This window comes from Podarcis melisellensis (assembly GCF_964234715.1).
Source record: "Podarcis melisellensis genome assembly, chromosome: 2".
Classification (NCBI taxonomy): Eukaryota; Metazoa; Chordata; class Lepidosauria; order Squamata; family Lacertidae; genus Podarcis; species Podarcis melisellensis.
In genome coordinates, this window is record NC_138529.1 from 61,596,244 (window position 1) to 61,614,248 (window position 18,005).

The 18,005-nt window shown below is 45.7% G+C and overlaps 1 long non-coding RNA gene across 1 annotated transcript in view; it reads right to left on the minus strand.

The window, feature by feature from the left end:
• Nucleotides 1-16,693, minus strand: part of LOC309361859 — a 157,143-nt gene extending 140,450 nt beyond the window's left edge. Inside the window, exon 1 of the long non-coding RNA XR_014164672.1 lies at nt 16,580-16,693. This is a non-coding gene — a long non-coding RNA (uncharacterized lncRNA). The remainder of the gene's footprint in view (nt 1-16,579) is intronic.
• Between the last annotated feature and the right edge of the window lie 1,312 nt (nt 16,694-18,005).

Here is an 18,005-nt window from a genome sequence, read left to right on the forward strand (position 1 = left end):
GTTCTAACATGGTAACCCTCACTGCAAGTCACTCAGAGATCTGCCCTTGCATCCTGATCTACCTATTGCTCACCCCTGCTCTAGGAGACTTGCTTTATGACAAGATAGCATCCTGGGCCTTTCTTTCTCTCATAGTTTCCACCTTGCTGCAGTTTTGATGCTTGTTTAAAATCAATCCTGTTGAAGGCAAAAATAAACAAACCTGTTTTAGCGTAAAAGTTTCTGCAAAATAGTACCTTTCCCTTTATAGGTGGAATATTCTTTACAGCTGAAGCCCAAGAGGCTGTGAAGTCTCCTGTCCTGTTCTTGACCCATGCCTGTCTCTCTAGCATCCAGAATGGTCAAGCCACAGGTTTAGATGCTAAGTAACATGAAAAGCATGGCCTCATTTATCTGTATGAAGGATTTGTGTGGTGGCCCTCAGGTAATCTGCAGAGGCAATGGTAGCTGCAGCCCAAAAGTTGACCCCATTGCGAATTTTGTGAGCAGTGTGCACACAAAAAGCAGCAAAATGATGCAGAAGTTTTGCTTTGGTTTTTTTACAAATGCATTTTGAATTTAGCTCCTGAAGGTAGCCGTTGTGTCAGGTTCAGGCATCACATGGCCAAAGCGGTAAATACAAAAAAAGATGAAAACTTTATACATGATCATTGTTCAAAAGTATTAATTTGTCCTGCTCCCAAAAGCTGGTGTGGTTTAGCCTATCTAGTGTGAGGAGAAATCTGCCTTTGCACTGGTCAGCAACATTCATAAGGCTGAGCAAATGTCAGGCATCTTGTCAATATCTGGGTTTTTAAGGAGGACAAGTGTTTTGTTACTGGGTTTGTTTGGTTTGTTCTTTATAAAAGGACGAGCGCTCTGAAGATTTTTATGTTTTGCATGAGATTCTGTATGGCTTCCCATGGGAAGGGGGTATTTTCTTGGTGGGAAGGGAGGAAAGGGGAGGGAATACATTTTAAGAGTCTTTCTCCCTTATTTTTAATCTGTACTTGAACTCATTTTGGGTTCAGAAAACTGTGTCACTAATGTAAGGTCCTGTTGAACTAACTGCTAATAAAATGGGGTTGTCTGTTTTTAGATCATTTGTGTGGGGTCTCTTTGTGTGTGTCTCCTCTCTCTGCTTTTGTGAAATGGGGAACATAACTTTATTTTTTAAAGGCTCAGCAAATCAATGTTTTGTTTTGTTTTTTTACAAGGACTAGGACTCTCAGCTTCTGTTCCGCAAGTAACTTTCTGTGTTCACAAACAGGAACTTGAGCAAAGTCGTGGCTAATGGCACCTCAAAGCTGCAGAAAGTATTACCACAGAGGCATTCTAAAATAGCATCAAATCCTTTTCAGCGATGTGCAGGCTACACAGCATACTGCAAATCAGAGAGATAATATAACGCAATACCGCAGCTTTCCCCAACCTGGTGCCTTCCAGATTTTTTGGATGACACGAACCATCATCCCTAACAATTTTCCATGCTGGCTGTGAATAATGGGAGTTGTGATCCAAAACTTCTGGAAGGCACTAGCTTGGGAAAGGCTGCTCTAGAGGAACAGTCTAGTTCATTCATTGGACCTGGTTTGTTGAGTGTAGTACCATATATATATGAAGATTGATACTTCCCAGTTCTGACATACTTTCATGGGAACTCTGATTAACATATCATGATCCAATGCAAAAACTGCTAAAACCAGTGTTGACATAATGGCATAATAAACAACAGTTAAATAATTACCATCAATGAAATAGCCAAAAAAATAGATCAGAGGTTTATTCTTTTAATTTTTAAAAAAACTTTTAAAAAAAGTTTCATTCCAACCCTTTAATCTTTAGTTTTCAGCTGAGAATTTGAACACCGATCAAGGTTTTCAGCATGTGATCTCTGGATTACCTTGCAATGGATTATGAAGGTTTTTTTTAAAGTGAATCATCATTAGAATGGCTGAGGTTTTGCGAGCTGTTAATGGATGCATTCTGCCAGAAGGTGGCAGTATCAGCTTTGAAACGGGGATCCAGGTGGCAGGTAAAATAAAGCTTGTAGGCAAGTTATGCTTTGCCTTGGATTCATGATAGATGCTTGCCGTAATATGACTGCAAGGGTGCAGCTGTGTAGCCATCAGTTTGTGCAAAATGGTTCTCTACATACTTGCAGCAATGTCAACTGCACCTTTGTAAAACGCTGGTGATTATATTATTCTGGTGGAAGTTTCTCCAACAAGAGGCATCACTGCACACATGCTCCCTCACTATTGCATTCCACACAGTTGCATTTCAACCAGCAATTCATATGACTGGTTGTGCAGGTGCAACTCTCTTGTACAGTGGTACCTTGGTTCTCAAACGCCTCGGTACTCAAACAACTTGGAACCCAAACACTGTAAACCCAGAAGTAAGTGTTCCGGTTTGCCAACTTTTTTTGGAAGCTGAATGTGCTCCATTTTGAGTGTTACGCTGAGGTCTGTCTGTTTTTGCTATTCATTTTGCGTTTTTGTTTTTGCAGCTTTTTTGTTTTGTTTTTGTGACTGTGTGGAACCCAGTTCAGCTATTGATTGATTGACTGTGTGACTGCAGTACGGTGTTTATTGCTTTCATTTTATGGATCAATGGTCTTGTTAGATAGTAAAATTCATGTTAAATTGCTGTTTTAGGGGTTGTTTTTAAAAGTTTGGAACAGATTAATCCATCTTGCATTACTTTCTATGGGAAAGCACGCCTTGGTTTTGGAATGGACTTCTGGAATGGATTAAGTTTGAGAACCAAGGTACCACTGTACTTTGTTTTACATTTTGGCTGCATTTAGTTCTGAGCTGATGCTGCCATCTTGTGGGGACACCTTAATGAATGCACATAAGCACCATGCAATTCCCATTGTGCAGAACTGCCCCCGTGGCATAGTTCTGCTAACAAGAGGTGGCGGAAGTAAGAAGGATATTGCTACCTGATCTGTGTTACCTGATCAGCATGGAAGCATCTACAGATGCAAAGGAATTGAGGGCACCCTGTTGGGGGAGCTGTAAGCCAAAGGGCTGTGTCCTCTTGTGGACAACCTTCCAAGGGCCACATGCTGCTGGTGGTGGGCAGGGCCAGAGGTGGGCGGAGCAATGGATGTGAATTTCAACCTTTGTCCAGTAGGCTACTTTCTAAACACACTCACTCACTCACTCACTCACTCACACAGAGCTTTTTTCTCCAGACAAGCCAGTGGCATTATCAGAGTTCAAAAACACATACCACCCAGGCAAAAACACTCAAGCTTGTGGAGCAATGTCAGTGAGGGACATCCCCAAGGGTGGTTTGGAGGTCCATTGCTAGTGCAGTGTTGTGCCTTACATACCGTATCCGGTGGAACTTTCTTTCTTTGTCCTCCGCAGAAATCTCTGCCACCTCTGGGCGATGGCTGCTGTTCCGCCAGGGGACAATATCTCTCTGTTTGCTCATTGAGCATCTAGTCCTTGAGAATTAAGGGCTTCCTATGAAACTGAGGTGGGGCGGGGAAGAAGTCTCTCATGTTTACAGAAGCAATGAGTGCCTCCAAAACCGATAACAGTTCCCCATGGAGTCACACAGTGCGGTAAGCAAAGAATTCCACAACAGGCGCTGAAGCTTTCCTGCTCGGAGGAAGGAAGTCCTTGCTTTGTGGGCTTTTGGGGCTGGTAATTACTACTTAAAGGATGAATGGTCTCCTAGTTATTGCCGCTATAAGGGCTAGACCCCAGGGTACCATCAAGTCACCATACTTCAAGAAAGAATAGCATATGTGGGAGATTGTTTCCTTTTCAAAACTTTAGAATGGATGTTCTGCTTCTGAATAGCTAACGGGTGCCTTGGGCAGGGATAGAATTGAAAAGACAGATGCATCTTCCCATTCCACCAGTATATCACTCAAGTGACCACACCATCCTTTCTTGAGGACGTCTCAGCACGAAGGTTGTGTCAAAGCAGTGAGTGTACAATGGAGGCATCTTGTACACAACTATACAAATTCTTTTTTAAAAATGAGAGGTATTGCGGCTTACTTTTGCTTGTAAGTTAACCCACTGCTGGCGGGGAAATGGGCAACAGTGTTTAGCATGTGATGCCCACTTAAAAATGTACTACTGGCTGAGATGGTTGTCCGTGCTCTGCTACTCGCTGGGTAGATCATTATCACTCTTGATTTGAATAAAAATCTAGAGCTAGGAGAGAGAGCAGGGGCTGGCTGATAATGCAGAGGTGAGCAGATGGCAATCTTGACATGCTGTTAGAGCTCCATCTGGGAAGACTTCCCCATGGAATAAATAAAGGACTTCCACATGCAATAGAGGCCTTGGGGTCCCAGGTACATGGGCTTTATCATCATGATTATTGCCCATAGTTAGCAAGCTGCAGCGAAATAATTTCTCTAATGGGAAAGGAGAGCACTGACTTACAAAACAGATCCTTGGTCAAACACCCACACATAAAGCCCCTGAGATGTCTTGAAAGGTCACAGAGCTAGCTAGAAAATTATGCTTATTAGCTTGGGTGGGGCCAACCGGTTCTTATGGCCTAATATATCCTTTTAGAATAGGAGTTGAGAGTTTTCCCTCCCCACATAAGGCATACTACTAAGCAGTATATATACCAGTTCATGCCTTTTGAAGGCATGAGCTCTGGCTCAAATAAAACAATTCCAGGCGAATTTTGGTGAATTCACCCTGACGCAAAACAGAATAATTATTGCAAACTGCCCAGCAATAAAGGGTAACTCATGCATTCTCCACTGCATAAAGAGATTGGTTCTGTCAGTCAGTCAAAAATGATTTTTGTGCTTTTTTTTTAACATGGATCACAAGCTGCTGAGTTCCATGGCTTGGAGATATCCTAAACTACACAATTCAATCCAAAATTAAAAATCTATTCCACTTTCAGTAGAACCAGGAGAAACCAGTACAGAGCAATTTCTACATAGCTTAACGTGATCATGTTGCCAGTGTGCCACCCAACATCTGGTACAAATTCCCCATGCTGACTGGAGATTGGGTTTGGTTTCTACTTGTTCTGGTGAATAAGGAACGGGCATACACAGAAACAGGATGCTAAGCGTTTTCTAACTACCCCCTTGGGATCAATGGGCTTTGCATACTGTCTGCATTTGATTGTAGTGACTGCCACTGTAAAGGCAGTGGCTGGGCCCCTGGAAAGGCACACTGTGCCCAGACCTTGAGGTGGCTTTTAATCCTTTCTCCCTGCCGGTCTCCTCTGTGCTTTGAGAGGGAAGCAGAGTGGGTGGGTAAGGTCTAGGACAGACAGGGAAATGAAGCACACAGTTCACCACAGTGCAAAGGTCTCATTGCCTGAGCACAGTGGAATGTTGTATCCCGGCAGAGACAAAAGGGGCTATGCTTATTTCCACAGTGGCTCATCTGCATGGGGCCTCTCGAGCTATTCCGCTGCAGGCTGCTCCTCCGACTATGACGCACGTGGCCTAAATAGCAGCATTTGGGGTCTGGGATGGGTGTGCGATCCTCTTGGCTGACATCAGTGTGTCAACCGCAGGGTTCTTCAATTTATCCCGTCTCAACCAGGAAGCCAGACTTAGTGTGTTGTAATTGCAGCTGAGTCCCACATACAACACTTTACTTGCTTTGAGCATTAATTTACCCCCTCCCTCTTTGACAATACAACAAAGTACCTCTGGATGTCTTCCCTTCACCCTCATCCTGGCAAGAATGCTATTGTCCCCTCACTCTCCTTGAAAAGGTGTTGGCTTGAAATAATATTTTCAATATTTTTTCTCCCTGTCACAGCTCAACCCTATAAAAATAAGAAAGAGTGCATGATTTCTACACAGCCCCTGGAATTAGGAGTATGAAACAAAACTTCTTGCTCGATGCAAGCCTTTTAGAAATTAAGGGGGAAAGTCAACGCAAACAGGTGCCATTCTGGATTCCACCTGCCATCAGCTTCAGCCAGCATAGGCAATAGTCAGGGATGATGAGAGTTTTACTCCAAAAATTCTGGAGAGCTTCAGGTTGGGAAAAGCTGATGTATACTAGCAGCAAACTTAGGGATCCGTCTTGCCAAAGAGCTTCACCTATGTGGTGGTACCTCGGGTTACATACGCTTCAGGTTACAGACTCCGCTAACCCAGAAATAGTACCTTGGGTTAAGAACTTTGCTTCAGGATGAGAACAGAAATCGTGCTCTGGCGGCTGAAGTGGTGCTTCAGGTTAAGAACAGTTTCAGGTTAAGAATGGACCTCCGGAACGAATTAAGTACTTAACCCGAGGTACCACTATACAAGTTGGAAGATATCAGCGTGCTTGGTTCACAGGTGGGGGCAAGGTTTGCAGAAGTACCCATTTTTATTTTTTAAGGGGGAGGAGAAAAACACAAAAATAGCTTCCTAAGGACTTGGCATGCTCAAGAATGCTGACTTATTGCTGGAGAGCGGGGCAGAGGAAAAGAAAATGAAAACAAGGAAGAGGGGAATGGACTAGGGCAGGGAGAGCCCATGTTGGGTGCTCCAGACAGGGCTCCCATGACTCCTGGACATTTCTGAGGCTAATGGAGTCCCACAACCTCTAGAGGACCCTGGAATGAGGCATTCTGAATAGAAGGCTCCATGCTACAATATTTTGTTGCAGGTCCCACATGTATTCTGTAAATGAACACCAGCTTTTGAAACCGCTTCTTGGGAAAGAAAGAAAGAAACCCTGGTGCAGCAAAGAAGACCAGAGAGAGGGGAATGAGGCAGACAAATTGCTCATTTGTACCGCTGTCTTGTTGACAAAACTCTGCGAGTTTATTAGAGGAAGCAGAAACATTACACAACAAGCAAGGCCAGAAAGCCCCAAAACACATTAGCTGAAACCACATCCCCCTCACAGGGTCTGGGAAATGTATTTGGCTTCTTGTCTTCTGACCTCTTTGAGACAGCATTCCAGCAAGGAAACAACACAACCCACAAGCCCCAAAGCATTTTCAGAGCACCAGCGGCTTCCTCAGTGCCCGGTCTGAGGCTGGGAAAATAGGCCAAAGAACTGAGGGTGGCAATGGCTTGGAGTCTGGGGACACTATGGGCTCTGTGGACACCTCCTTGGGAACACTGAAAACATTTGCCACCCAAAACCTGAATGCAGTGTGTTCTGTTTCCCCTCTGAATATGCTGCTCACAGTGCCAAGCTAGTAAAAAGAAGGTCAGAAAGTCTATTTGTGGTGAGCTTTCCAATCAGCTCATAGTTCCACCTTCCACTGCAGTAGTTTGCATGAAGGCTGAAGGTTATTGAGCGGAGGGCAGACTGCTATTTTCAGGAACATGTCAGAATTCTGATACAATGAAAACAACCTTTCGATGAGGTCCAGGACTAGCCTTTTTCTCATGCCTGGTTTGTCAGGCATAATCCTTCAGAGTTTGTCTGCACTGCATTTCTTTCCTTCTGCACAATCGTCCTGCAAGTCCCTCCATTCTGCTGCATCCATTACCCAAATCATAGAATTGCAGATTTTATGGGAGGGATCCTGAGGATCATCTAATCCAAACCTTGCAATGCAGTAATTTGCAGCTGTCCCATGCAAGGATTGAACCTGCAACCTTGGCATTAACAGCACCATGCTCTAAACAACAGAGCTATGGAAAGGGGATATTTGTATTAATGCTGTGATGGTTACTTTCATGGAGGAGGAAGATGAAATTGGCACGCCTCTGCCAACGTGAAGAGCTGCTGTGTGCATGAACTTCAGATTCCAGCAGTGCATTTCTGGCTGCCAACATTCTCAGTGGCTCTTGCTTTGTTGGCTAAGAGTTGCTTGTCACTCAGCAGCACCTTCCTGTCACCCTTGCTGTGTGGGGTGGCTGCCCAGAATAAAAAGAGAGCATTGAACACAAAACATGTAACATTTATGCTCTGCTTTCCCTTCAGTTATGCCATTAAGAAATCAGTAGTGGAAGGGATGAAAAGAAGAAGAAGAACCCCCACCCCCAAAGCCCCCTGGGGCTGCATATTTTGCACTTTCTATAGGGAACTGTGTTTTGCTCCCAGACACAGGCCCCGGGGCATCCTCTAACATTTCTGAAGTTGGACCTGTCCTTCCAAAAAGGGCCCAGGGTTTAAAGAGCTTCAGGTGAGGCGTTTCCTAGTTTGTGCATGGAGGGCTCTAAATTGCTTAGGGCCCAGATTAGATTTTGCCTTCCCAAGCCAGCCTGGCATCCTAGTAAACACATTTTAAATTTAACCACACTAAACGTAGCACTTTATATGCAATCAATCATTCTCTTAAGTGCTCTACAGAGTATTTAATTACAGGTCGCCCATGGCCTTCAAACCTCTGCCTTCTGCCTCCCTCTCCCATCTCCAGCCACGGCACACTCATTGCTGGCTGGAACAACATAGCTCTGTCCCGGGATCAGAGCCTAGATACATTTCCCTACTAGTAGTAACAGTAGAAAAAAGAGAAGCAGGACTCCTGGCTTTGTAGCCCAACCATTTCTGCTCCACTGAAACCTATAGGTTTCAGAGGCGGGTGGCAACCAGATTGGACGACATCTAGCCATGTGGGTGCTAGATAATATCTTCTGAAATCATACAGTGGTACCTCGGTTTAAGAACAGCCCTGTTTACAAACTATTCTGTTTACGAACTCCACAAAACCGGAAGTAGTGTCCCATTTTGCAAACTTTACCTCGGTCTAAGAACGGAAGCTGAATGGTGGAAGGGCACTGGTGGTGGGAGACCTCCTTAAGGAAAACGCACCTCGGTTTAAGAACGGACTTCAGGAATGGATTAAGTTCATAAACCGAGGTACCACTGTATTGTGAAAGAGAGATAATCAAGGTTTCATAAATCCTAGAAGTGTGCACTAGTCGCAAGATTCAACTTTTATCTGTAGCTTTGGGAAGCAGGACTCTATTTTGCAGTATTCTGTGTCTTTCCAAATCATCTCAATATTCAGGACAAAATGAGATCTGGTAAAAACGACTCTCTCCCCGCCCCAACTCTACTTACTCTAATTGGGAATTGAAAAATGTCTGTAACTTTTCCTCTTCACAAAAGTGGATGGCATTTGTTAGATGCAGGAGCCATTTGTAGATGCAGGTAGATAAGCCTGCCAAATTGGAGGTTGCTACATCCAGGGATTTTCATGCAGGGCACCTTTAAAGTTTGATTTGAAACAACCAAGTACAGTCCATAACTTCTCCATTTTCTGCAAGGAAGAATAACGAGTTTTAGAGATTACAAAACAACTCAGCACTTTGCTATGTGTTTGCAGTTGTCTGTGTTCTCATTTAATTTGCTTGGTACACATGAGGTTACCCTCAAACAACACCAATCCTGATGCTTTCTCCATGTAAATTTGGGTTTACTCAATATGGGGGTAATCCAATAATTTGGGCCGATGGATTTGAAATCCAATAACATCTGGAGAGGTAAAAGGTAAAAGACCCCCTGGATGGTTAAGTTCAGTCAAAGGCGACTATGGGGTTGCGGCGCTCATCTTGCTTTCAGGCCGAGGGAGCCGACGTTTGTCCACAGACAACTTTCTGGGTCATGGGGCCAACATGACTAAACTGCTTCTGGTGCAACAGAACATGATGATGGAAGCCAGAGCGCATGGAAATGCCGTTTACCTTCCTGCCACCTATTTATCTACTTGCACCATTTCTCTATCCATATCCCTGTCTTATACTGTCATGGCTTCACCCGCTCAAACACCTCCTCTCTCAGTGATGAGAAACAAAGTTAGAGGATATAGCCAGTCCTGTGCTGTGATTCCTTACAGTACTATAATTCCTAGAGATGGCTCTCAAAACCTGTTTATATCAGGAGTGCAAATACTGTGCTGGCTACAGATACAAGAGCTTCATTCAAACCTTTGACTTCGGATGGTTCAACCCTATTTTTCTTACACTTTTTTTTACTGCATTTACGATACTGTTTTTGGAACTAGTTGACGTCTGCCATTGACCTTATGCGCGACCAGCCAATGGACATTCCTGAGTGGATCCCTGAGCACCTGGACAAAGGCCCACCAGGCTCCCCTCACATACTGATTTAATTGCAGGGATGAGTTGTGCATACCTCCTTATATAAATTAGTCCTGACTCCTTTAATCTCCCCCTGCTGTGGCAGGAGCTGATAGTAGATGGCTGGAGATTAGCAATATCTCCAATTAACAGTGGAAGGAGCAGTCTCCTTTTTAGTGGCAGATGTCTGAGATCCGGCAACACGTTTCTGTTTGGAAAAGAATGCTGCCAGCATGGTCATAAGTGTGTAAATTGTGCAAACACACACTCCACCAAACATACTGTTTATAATGGATCCTATGGAAGCCTAAGGGACGCGGGTGGCACTGTGGTCTAAACCACAGAGCCTAGGGCTTGCTGATCAGAAGGTTGGTGGTTCAAATCCCTACAACGGGGTGAGCTCCCGTTGTTCGGTCCCTGCTCCTGCCCACCCAGCAGTTCGAAAGCACACCAGTGCAAGTAGATAAATAGGTACCGCTCTGGTGGGAAGGTAAATGGCCTTTCCATGCGCTGCTCTGGTTCTCCAGAAGTGGTTTAGTCATGCTGGCCACATGACCCGTAGGCTGTCTGCGGACAAATGCCGGCTCCCTCAGCCTATAGAGCGAGATGAGCGCGCAACCCCAGAGTCGTCTGCGACTGGACCTAACGGTCAGGGGTCCCTTTACCTTTATGGAAGCCTAAGGAAACTAGCATCTGTTTTCTTAAGATGCTTTGGAGAGAATGATCGGTGGACTTGTTCCTAATAGTGGCATGTGCTATTCCCCCCCCCCCCATTTTGTGACAATGGCAGGGTCACAGATGTGCATTTCAAATGGAATAAAAGCAAATGCTTCAAGGGAAGGAGCTCTTAAGGTGGTGCATGGCTATTGCAAAGAGAACTGAGCAGCTCTCAAACTCCCCCACTTGAAAATTGTGGGGCGCGGGGGCGGCGCTGCGGTTGTTGGACCACTTAATAAAACCTTGCTTTTCTAATATCGTGGATGTGCTTCTGGGTTAAAGATGAGGATAAACAGCATTTCCCCTTCTATACTGGTATCTTCATCAAAAATAGTGCTGTATTATGAAAATCTTAGGCCCCAGGCCAGAGCTTCTTACTCTGTTTGATCTCCTCTGACTGAAATGGTCTTGATCACTGTTATCTGAAAAGTAATAATTCAAGTTTATCTGTTTGTTTATTGTTTCTTCTATTTATGGACCACTTTTCATCCATCCATCAGGATTGCAGGAGCAAGTTCATAATACATTAATAGAACTGCAAAGAAAAAGAAAAACACACACACCAGGAGATTAATATCACAAAAAACAAGACATAAATTATGGCAAAACCCAGCAATTTAAAGCACAGGTCCAAGTGCAGATATTCTAAACCAACTGTTCCCAATTAGCTAAGTACTTCGGACCCCCAGTTTTTCAAAAGCCAGGCCATGGACCCCCTACTTTTGATATCTCTATGGTAGTTTTCTATGCCATGGACTCCCTGGGTAGGTTATACAGACCCCCTTGGGTCTGCGGACCACCAGTTGGGAACCACTGCTCTAAACTGTTCCACAGCCTTTTCACAGACAACCTGAATGGAGCTTGTCTACAACCAGGAAGTCCATGGACCATAGTTTGAGAACCTCTGTCTTGGATAAATTGGCATTGAGATTCCCATTTTGACCATCTGGCTTAGGGTCAAAACTGACACATTATGCTTTTGTTTTATTTTTTAAAGGTGTATGCATGCCTAAGATGTTGGTGAATGAAATAAAACACATGTTTGCAAATGTATCGTGGGGCGCTGCCCTTGGCCCTTGGCTGCAACTCCATTGCTTGCATATCTGGTGGTAAACCAGCTCATCTGAGTAGGCTTTGCCAACCTGGTGCCCTCCAGGTGTTTTGGACTACAACTCCCATCAGCCCCGGCCTAGCCAGCCAGCACAGCCTGGATTTGAGTTGTTGGGCGCTAGGTTGACAAAGTAGCTCTAGGGGTTTAGAGTTGCTGGGTGGATCATCCGATGGATTTTGCCATAGAGTTGGTGTAAGGGGAAGTTATGTCTGCCTCCCTTTGCTGACTGGCTGCTGGGTTTTCCATCAGGCGCCAGGGTTTGCACCGATTCCCTTGTGATGTGGCCTGCAGGCCACTGAAGTGTAAACTGAATCCAGGGGCTGTGGAATGTTGCCATGTTGTCTTCAGACAGGGTCCCCTTCAGATGAAAAGATAGAAGCTGGTCTTTTCCACCTCACCCCCACCAGACTCGGGCCGATGGAAAATGCTTGAGGAAATTAAGAATAAGCCTAATGAATACCAGACTGGGAACGAGAAGAGGTTTATTTTAACCTGTCGAAGTGAAAAATGACGTGCAGTTTAGTTAGAGCTCCAAATGTGGTGTCTGAAGGGGGGCGGAGAGGAGGGGATCAGGGTGGAACTGAAGTTTTCATATCCTGCTGTATGTGAAAGAGGAGAGTTTAATATCCCCAGAAGGCCCAGCTAATGCACCATTCCAATGCACGCTTACTTTGAAGCAGGTTGCATGGGTCACAGTGGGATTTACCTCTGAGTAATCATGTATAGGGATGCGGGTGGCACTGTGGGTTAAACCACAGAGCCTAGGGCTTGCCGATCAGAAGGTCGGCAGTTCGAATCCCTGCGACAGGGTGAGCTCCCATTGCTCAGTCCCTGCTCCTGCCAACCTAGTAGTTCAAAAGTATGTCAAAGTGCAAGTAGATAAATAGGTACCACTCTGGCAGGAAGGTAAACAGCATTTCCATGCGCTGCTCTGGTTCGCCAGAAGCAGCTTAGTCATGCTGGACACATGACCCAGAAGCTGTACGCTGGCTCCCTCGGCCAATAAAGCGAGATGAGCGCCACAACCCCAGAGTCAGCCACGACTGGACCTAATGGTCCCTTTACCTTTACTCATGTATAGGAGAGCATGGTAAATTTACTGGTGGTTGATGCATGTGAGCAAGGCAGACTGTTTGGCATGGCTGGCCTCACGATGTAGAAATTGCAAGGGAGACCAGCAAGGTCCCGGGTCCTTGAAATACAGGAGAGGTGAGGGAGGTGTCTAAAATTAAAGTCAGAAACGCTGCTAGGAGCCCTTTGAGAAACACATGGGTGAGAGAGGAAGCCCAGAAACCCAGAAGCCCAGTGATGATAGCTAAAAAGACCCAGGCAGGGTCTGCACTCTTTGGGGTTTGAAGTGGGTGCTCACAGACAGACAGCCTGCCATGCGTTTCTCTGTCAATGGGGCGTGGCGGGTGCCCCAGACGTCTGCCAAATACATTTTCTTAATTTCTGCCTCTGTTGCAAATTTGCAGGCTAGGCAAAACCCAATTGGCCAAGGGCCAGGAGTTGCTGGAACAAGTGCGGAGGAGAGACAGCCTTCCGGCTTGTTGCTGGAGAAGGCAAAGTACAGGATGCTTCCTAGTACCACCCAGCTGCGACCCCTCCCTATCTGCAAGACTCTTATTCTGCACCAGTTACACAGCTTTTCCAGCACTATGAATGGGCCAGACCAATCTCTGGTTAAGAAGCTTATATCCACAGAGGAGCAGGCACATCAAGATTCAACAGGGAAAAGAACCAGCAAAGTGAAGCCCCCAACTTGTCTGAGCAGGAACCGAACATGGGAATTTTAGGCATTTTACCCTAGGAGTCCATCACTCATAACACAGCAACTCTTGCTTCTTTTAGGACACAAGTCTGCTTTCCAAAGCAGTGGTTACCAGGCACTTGGTGGGATGAACAAACAAGGTAGAAGGTTTGGACCACTCATATAAAAAGGAGCATATTTTCAAGCAGGATGAGGCAGAAACAGACCACTAAAAAGCACTTGACTTCAGTGATAGAATTCTTCTACACTGAATATGTTGGTGATCTCTGGATGAACTCATTAGCTAGAGCATTAGGATCCATTTCCTGAAAGGCTTGTTGATAGCCATGCAGAAAAGCCATGTGATAGAGCCTCATCTGCGTGATGCCTTGGTGTAAAAAGGCCTTTGTTATCTGAAGGCGTGAGAATGGACCTCCTGACATACAGAATGAAGTGGGCACTGCAAGGTCTATTTTAATCATCGTTGTCAATTCTGGAAGCAGCTGTCAAGGACGTTTCCCTTGTTTCTTGCCCAAGGCCAAACTAGATGTCTGTTCAGTTACAGGCACAGGGAGCCAGATTATGCCTAGGAAGGCAGCACCTGGGAGGGAGGCGAGGCTTATTGATCTACTCCCCACCACCCATGTTTGGAAAGGAGATTGTCCTTGCCCCTTTCCTGCATGGCTCTTTAGGGGGGCGGTCCCCCATTGGTGCCCATGGGGATTCCTCATCCCTAAGGCATAGCGTTTCTTTTGGATTAATGAAAGCAAACGTGAGGGGATTGTATTGGCTCTGGCCCTCTGCCACACATTTGGTGGCTAGGGAAGTAGTCCAAAGCGCATGCTGATATATGCTCCTAGGTCTCCACATGAATTGTTGGCCAATCTGAATTTTCCCTCAGAAACCCTATGTGCATATGCAGTCTCCTTCACAAGACACCAAACAGATGTCTGGTGTGTGTGTGTGTGTGTACACACACACACATGCACGTGGGGACAGAGCTATCCAGCATGGCCTCAGACCCCTCTCACATGTGCTTTCATTGCACAAGGAAGGGTATTCCTTTCCCCCAGTGTGTGCGTTTCTCCCTCTTACACACACACACACACACACACACACACACACACACACACGGCCAGCCCTACCATTAGGCAGAGTGAAGCAGCAGCCTCAGGTGGCTGATGTGGGATGACATTAAAAGGCAGTGTGGTTACTTAATTTATTATTACTGTATTTTTATTACCAGAGACAGGGAGAGGCACTGAATGTGGGGCTCACTGTCTTGGAGCCAGTGTTGAGGCTATTTGCTGTTCTCCCGCAGGCCGCAAAATGTCCTGGGCCAGCCCAGCATACAGAGTAAAGATGGCAGCTGTGATGTGCTATTCCTTTCATTCTTGCTCCACTTTGCATTTTAACCTCCTCCTTGACTCTCAGGAAAACGACATTCATAATGGCTGTTGGGATCCTGTCAGCTACTTCATGATTTCATACCTGACAGCAGCCTCAGTGGAAAACTTAGGAACATGCTAAGGTACTTTTAATACTTTTTTGTAAGAAGAAAACTCTAAAAGGGAAAAGATATGTAGCTTCAAACCACCAGGGGGAGTTAAACTGTATGCTTCATTTTTAAATTCCTTGTTTTTAACCTGTCTACATTGCAGCTAATTTAATTTAGCAGTCTCCAGAAGAAAGCAATTATGTTCCTCTTATATAAATTAAGGAAAGGGTACCTAGCAACACAGCAAGCTGCCTTATACTGAGACAGATCATTGGTTGATCTAGCCCAACATTGTCCACACTGACTGGCAGCAGTTCTCCAGGGGTTCAGACGGTGTACCTGGAGATGCCAGAGGACCAGGGACCCCCCCCAACAGATGCTGTGCCACAGAGCTACAGCCCTTCTCTGTGTGACATACAGGTACTGTTACTTTATGTTTTACCAGATCATCACTAAACCCTAATATAAAGCTCTGTTTCCTGTGCAAGCCCACATTGAAGTAAGTCCCATCAAGTTCAATGGGACTTAGCTTCCTGCTAAGTGCATACAGGATTCCTGCTTCCATCGCTCGAGCATTGAACTCAACCCAGGGCTTGGTCTGAGCATGAGAACCTTAGGAGATCAGGCCTGAAGTCCCTGACAGGAGCCCAGAGGAAGGCCAGATCGGGTCTGGGAATGTGCTAGTGGCGGAGCCTGCAAAGTGATTTTAATCCAAGCCAAGGCCTGGGATGTCCAGAGTGCAGTGGGGAAACCAAAGCTCCGACAAGCTTTGCAGACAGATTCCAGACGTAGCCCCAAGTGGGAGTCCTGACCCACAGTGGTTTTTGAAGGGAGTCGGCTGGAACTGGGACTGATGCCGAGAATAACACTGGTACATTTCAAAGTCTGGGGGAAGGGAGCAAGCCTCGCCTCCCAACGTCTCTCAGCGGTCCTGTGCTTGGCTCGGACGCAGGGTCAGGTCCTATTATTCCGGATTAATTAATGCCGCCTTGCTCCAGTTCCTTCTCCCAGCAGAAGCTGCTCCCTCCAGTCACAATGTTTACATAGCCAGCCTTCCAAAGAAAGCCCCTCTTGCTGACGATGAAAAGCTGCTCTCAGCCCAGTGTTTGTTTTTCCGCACGCCCCTTCCCTGTGGCATCCTCGGCCAGAGAATAGCGGTTTCTTTGACTGCACGAGGGCCAGAATGCCTCCTTCCCTCCTGTCCCATCCTGTGCACACTACAAGGCCCTTCTGTTAGTACTCCACGGCAGCCAGGCAAGAGATCAGCCAAACAGAACACAGATCTGCCCTTCTTCTCCCAGCCGCCCCCACAGAGGGCACTGTCAAATTGCCATTTCCTTTCCAGGTCTGGGAAAAGTTTGTGCAGCCCTCCCTTCTTTTCCCTCCTGCCCCTGCAGAACAAAGCAAACTGGAGGATCTGCTTGCTGCTTCTTTTTAACCTGTCCCAATATTACGCTCAGAACAGGACTGGTCCAAAGGCAAGGAGGAAAGTGGAGAGGCCTCGCGATTCTGAGGGTGTTGTTGGACTCCAACTCCCATCAGCCCCAGCCAGCATGGGCAAAGGGAGTTGTGGATAGTCACAGGTTTCCCCACCTTCGTTTTAAATGAAAAGCACATGGAAACCTCAAGAAACCGAGCACATGAGAGGCGCTGGCAAGGAGAAAGAGGAAGACATGAATTATACCTGAGGCTGGGATTACCAGAAAGAGAGAAGCAGTCAAAGCTGGGGCCCAGGAACAGAATCAAGCAGAGACCGTCCTTGGACCTCGTAGGCAGCCTGCCGGTAGCAAGAAGAGTATAAAAAGTGTAGAGGTTTTATCCAAGGGTTTGATATCTGAGCATCCATGTTTGCCCACAGAATGGGCTGGACCTAGGAGGTTGTACATGCAAGGCACTGAAGGTCTGAACTGAAGTGTAGGTGGGTTCCCACAAGGCAAGAAACAGTGATAACAGCAAGAACCTTTATTGAATTAACAGAACTCGACAACAGGGGCAAAGCAACTGCTTATACAGTATACATTTCTGTAGGCCTGGACAACTCCCACTCTCAATGTGATTGGCTGCCTAAACTTCCAAGCTGGGAATCATGACTCAGAGTTTAAGGGCCAATGGCAGAGGCCCAAATCCTGAAATGTTCTGTGATTGGATATCATGTATCAAATCAGAACACAGGGGCTTAGAATCCTTAGTCCTGACTCAAGCTCAGGCAAACACAGACCACTGAATACGTAACATGAACCTCACAACAACGGGTGCAGCATCAAAACACAACTAAATATTTAGTATTAAAAATGTACTCGCTGACTGCTTGCTTGTATCTGCCCCACACATCATACAAAAATAGCATGCAGGTGCTGCTGTTGTTTTCCTTTGCAGAGTGACATCTTTCCTTGGCAATGTGACATCTAAGGCCATTGCACATTGCGCAGAAGCAAACCCATGTTTGCCACCAAGGTTCTGTAATCAGTTGGGTCTCCCTATCTCCATCAGAATTAGAGGTTCAGTTGCAAACATGTTCGTTGCGGTCATGCTTTACATTTGTAAGCAACAGAAGCAAGTGTCCTGGTTCCTGCATTTATGAGAGGCCTTGCTCCATAGCATGCTTCCTTTTCAGCCCCTGAAGCTCTTAAAAATTCAGGTGGAGATGTGGCAATGGCAGTGCCTACACCTGAACTGGTGTGCTTCACAAAGCAAAGGCCTAGGTCTTCATAGAAAATAGATCTGGCTATGAGTGCATTGGTCTTCATGCACACAGCGTGGTAAGAAACCACATGGGGATGAATTAATAATATACAGCTTAAGTGCTGATAATATTGGGGGGAATGAAGACAGGGTCTAAAGAACATAATCTAGGAGTCACTGAAGCAACAGCAACAAAAAAGAATTATTTTTATTATGTATTTTGTGTTTTTTATATTGTAATTTTATGTTGTGAACTGCCTTGAGATCTACA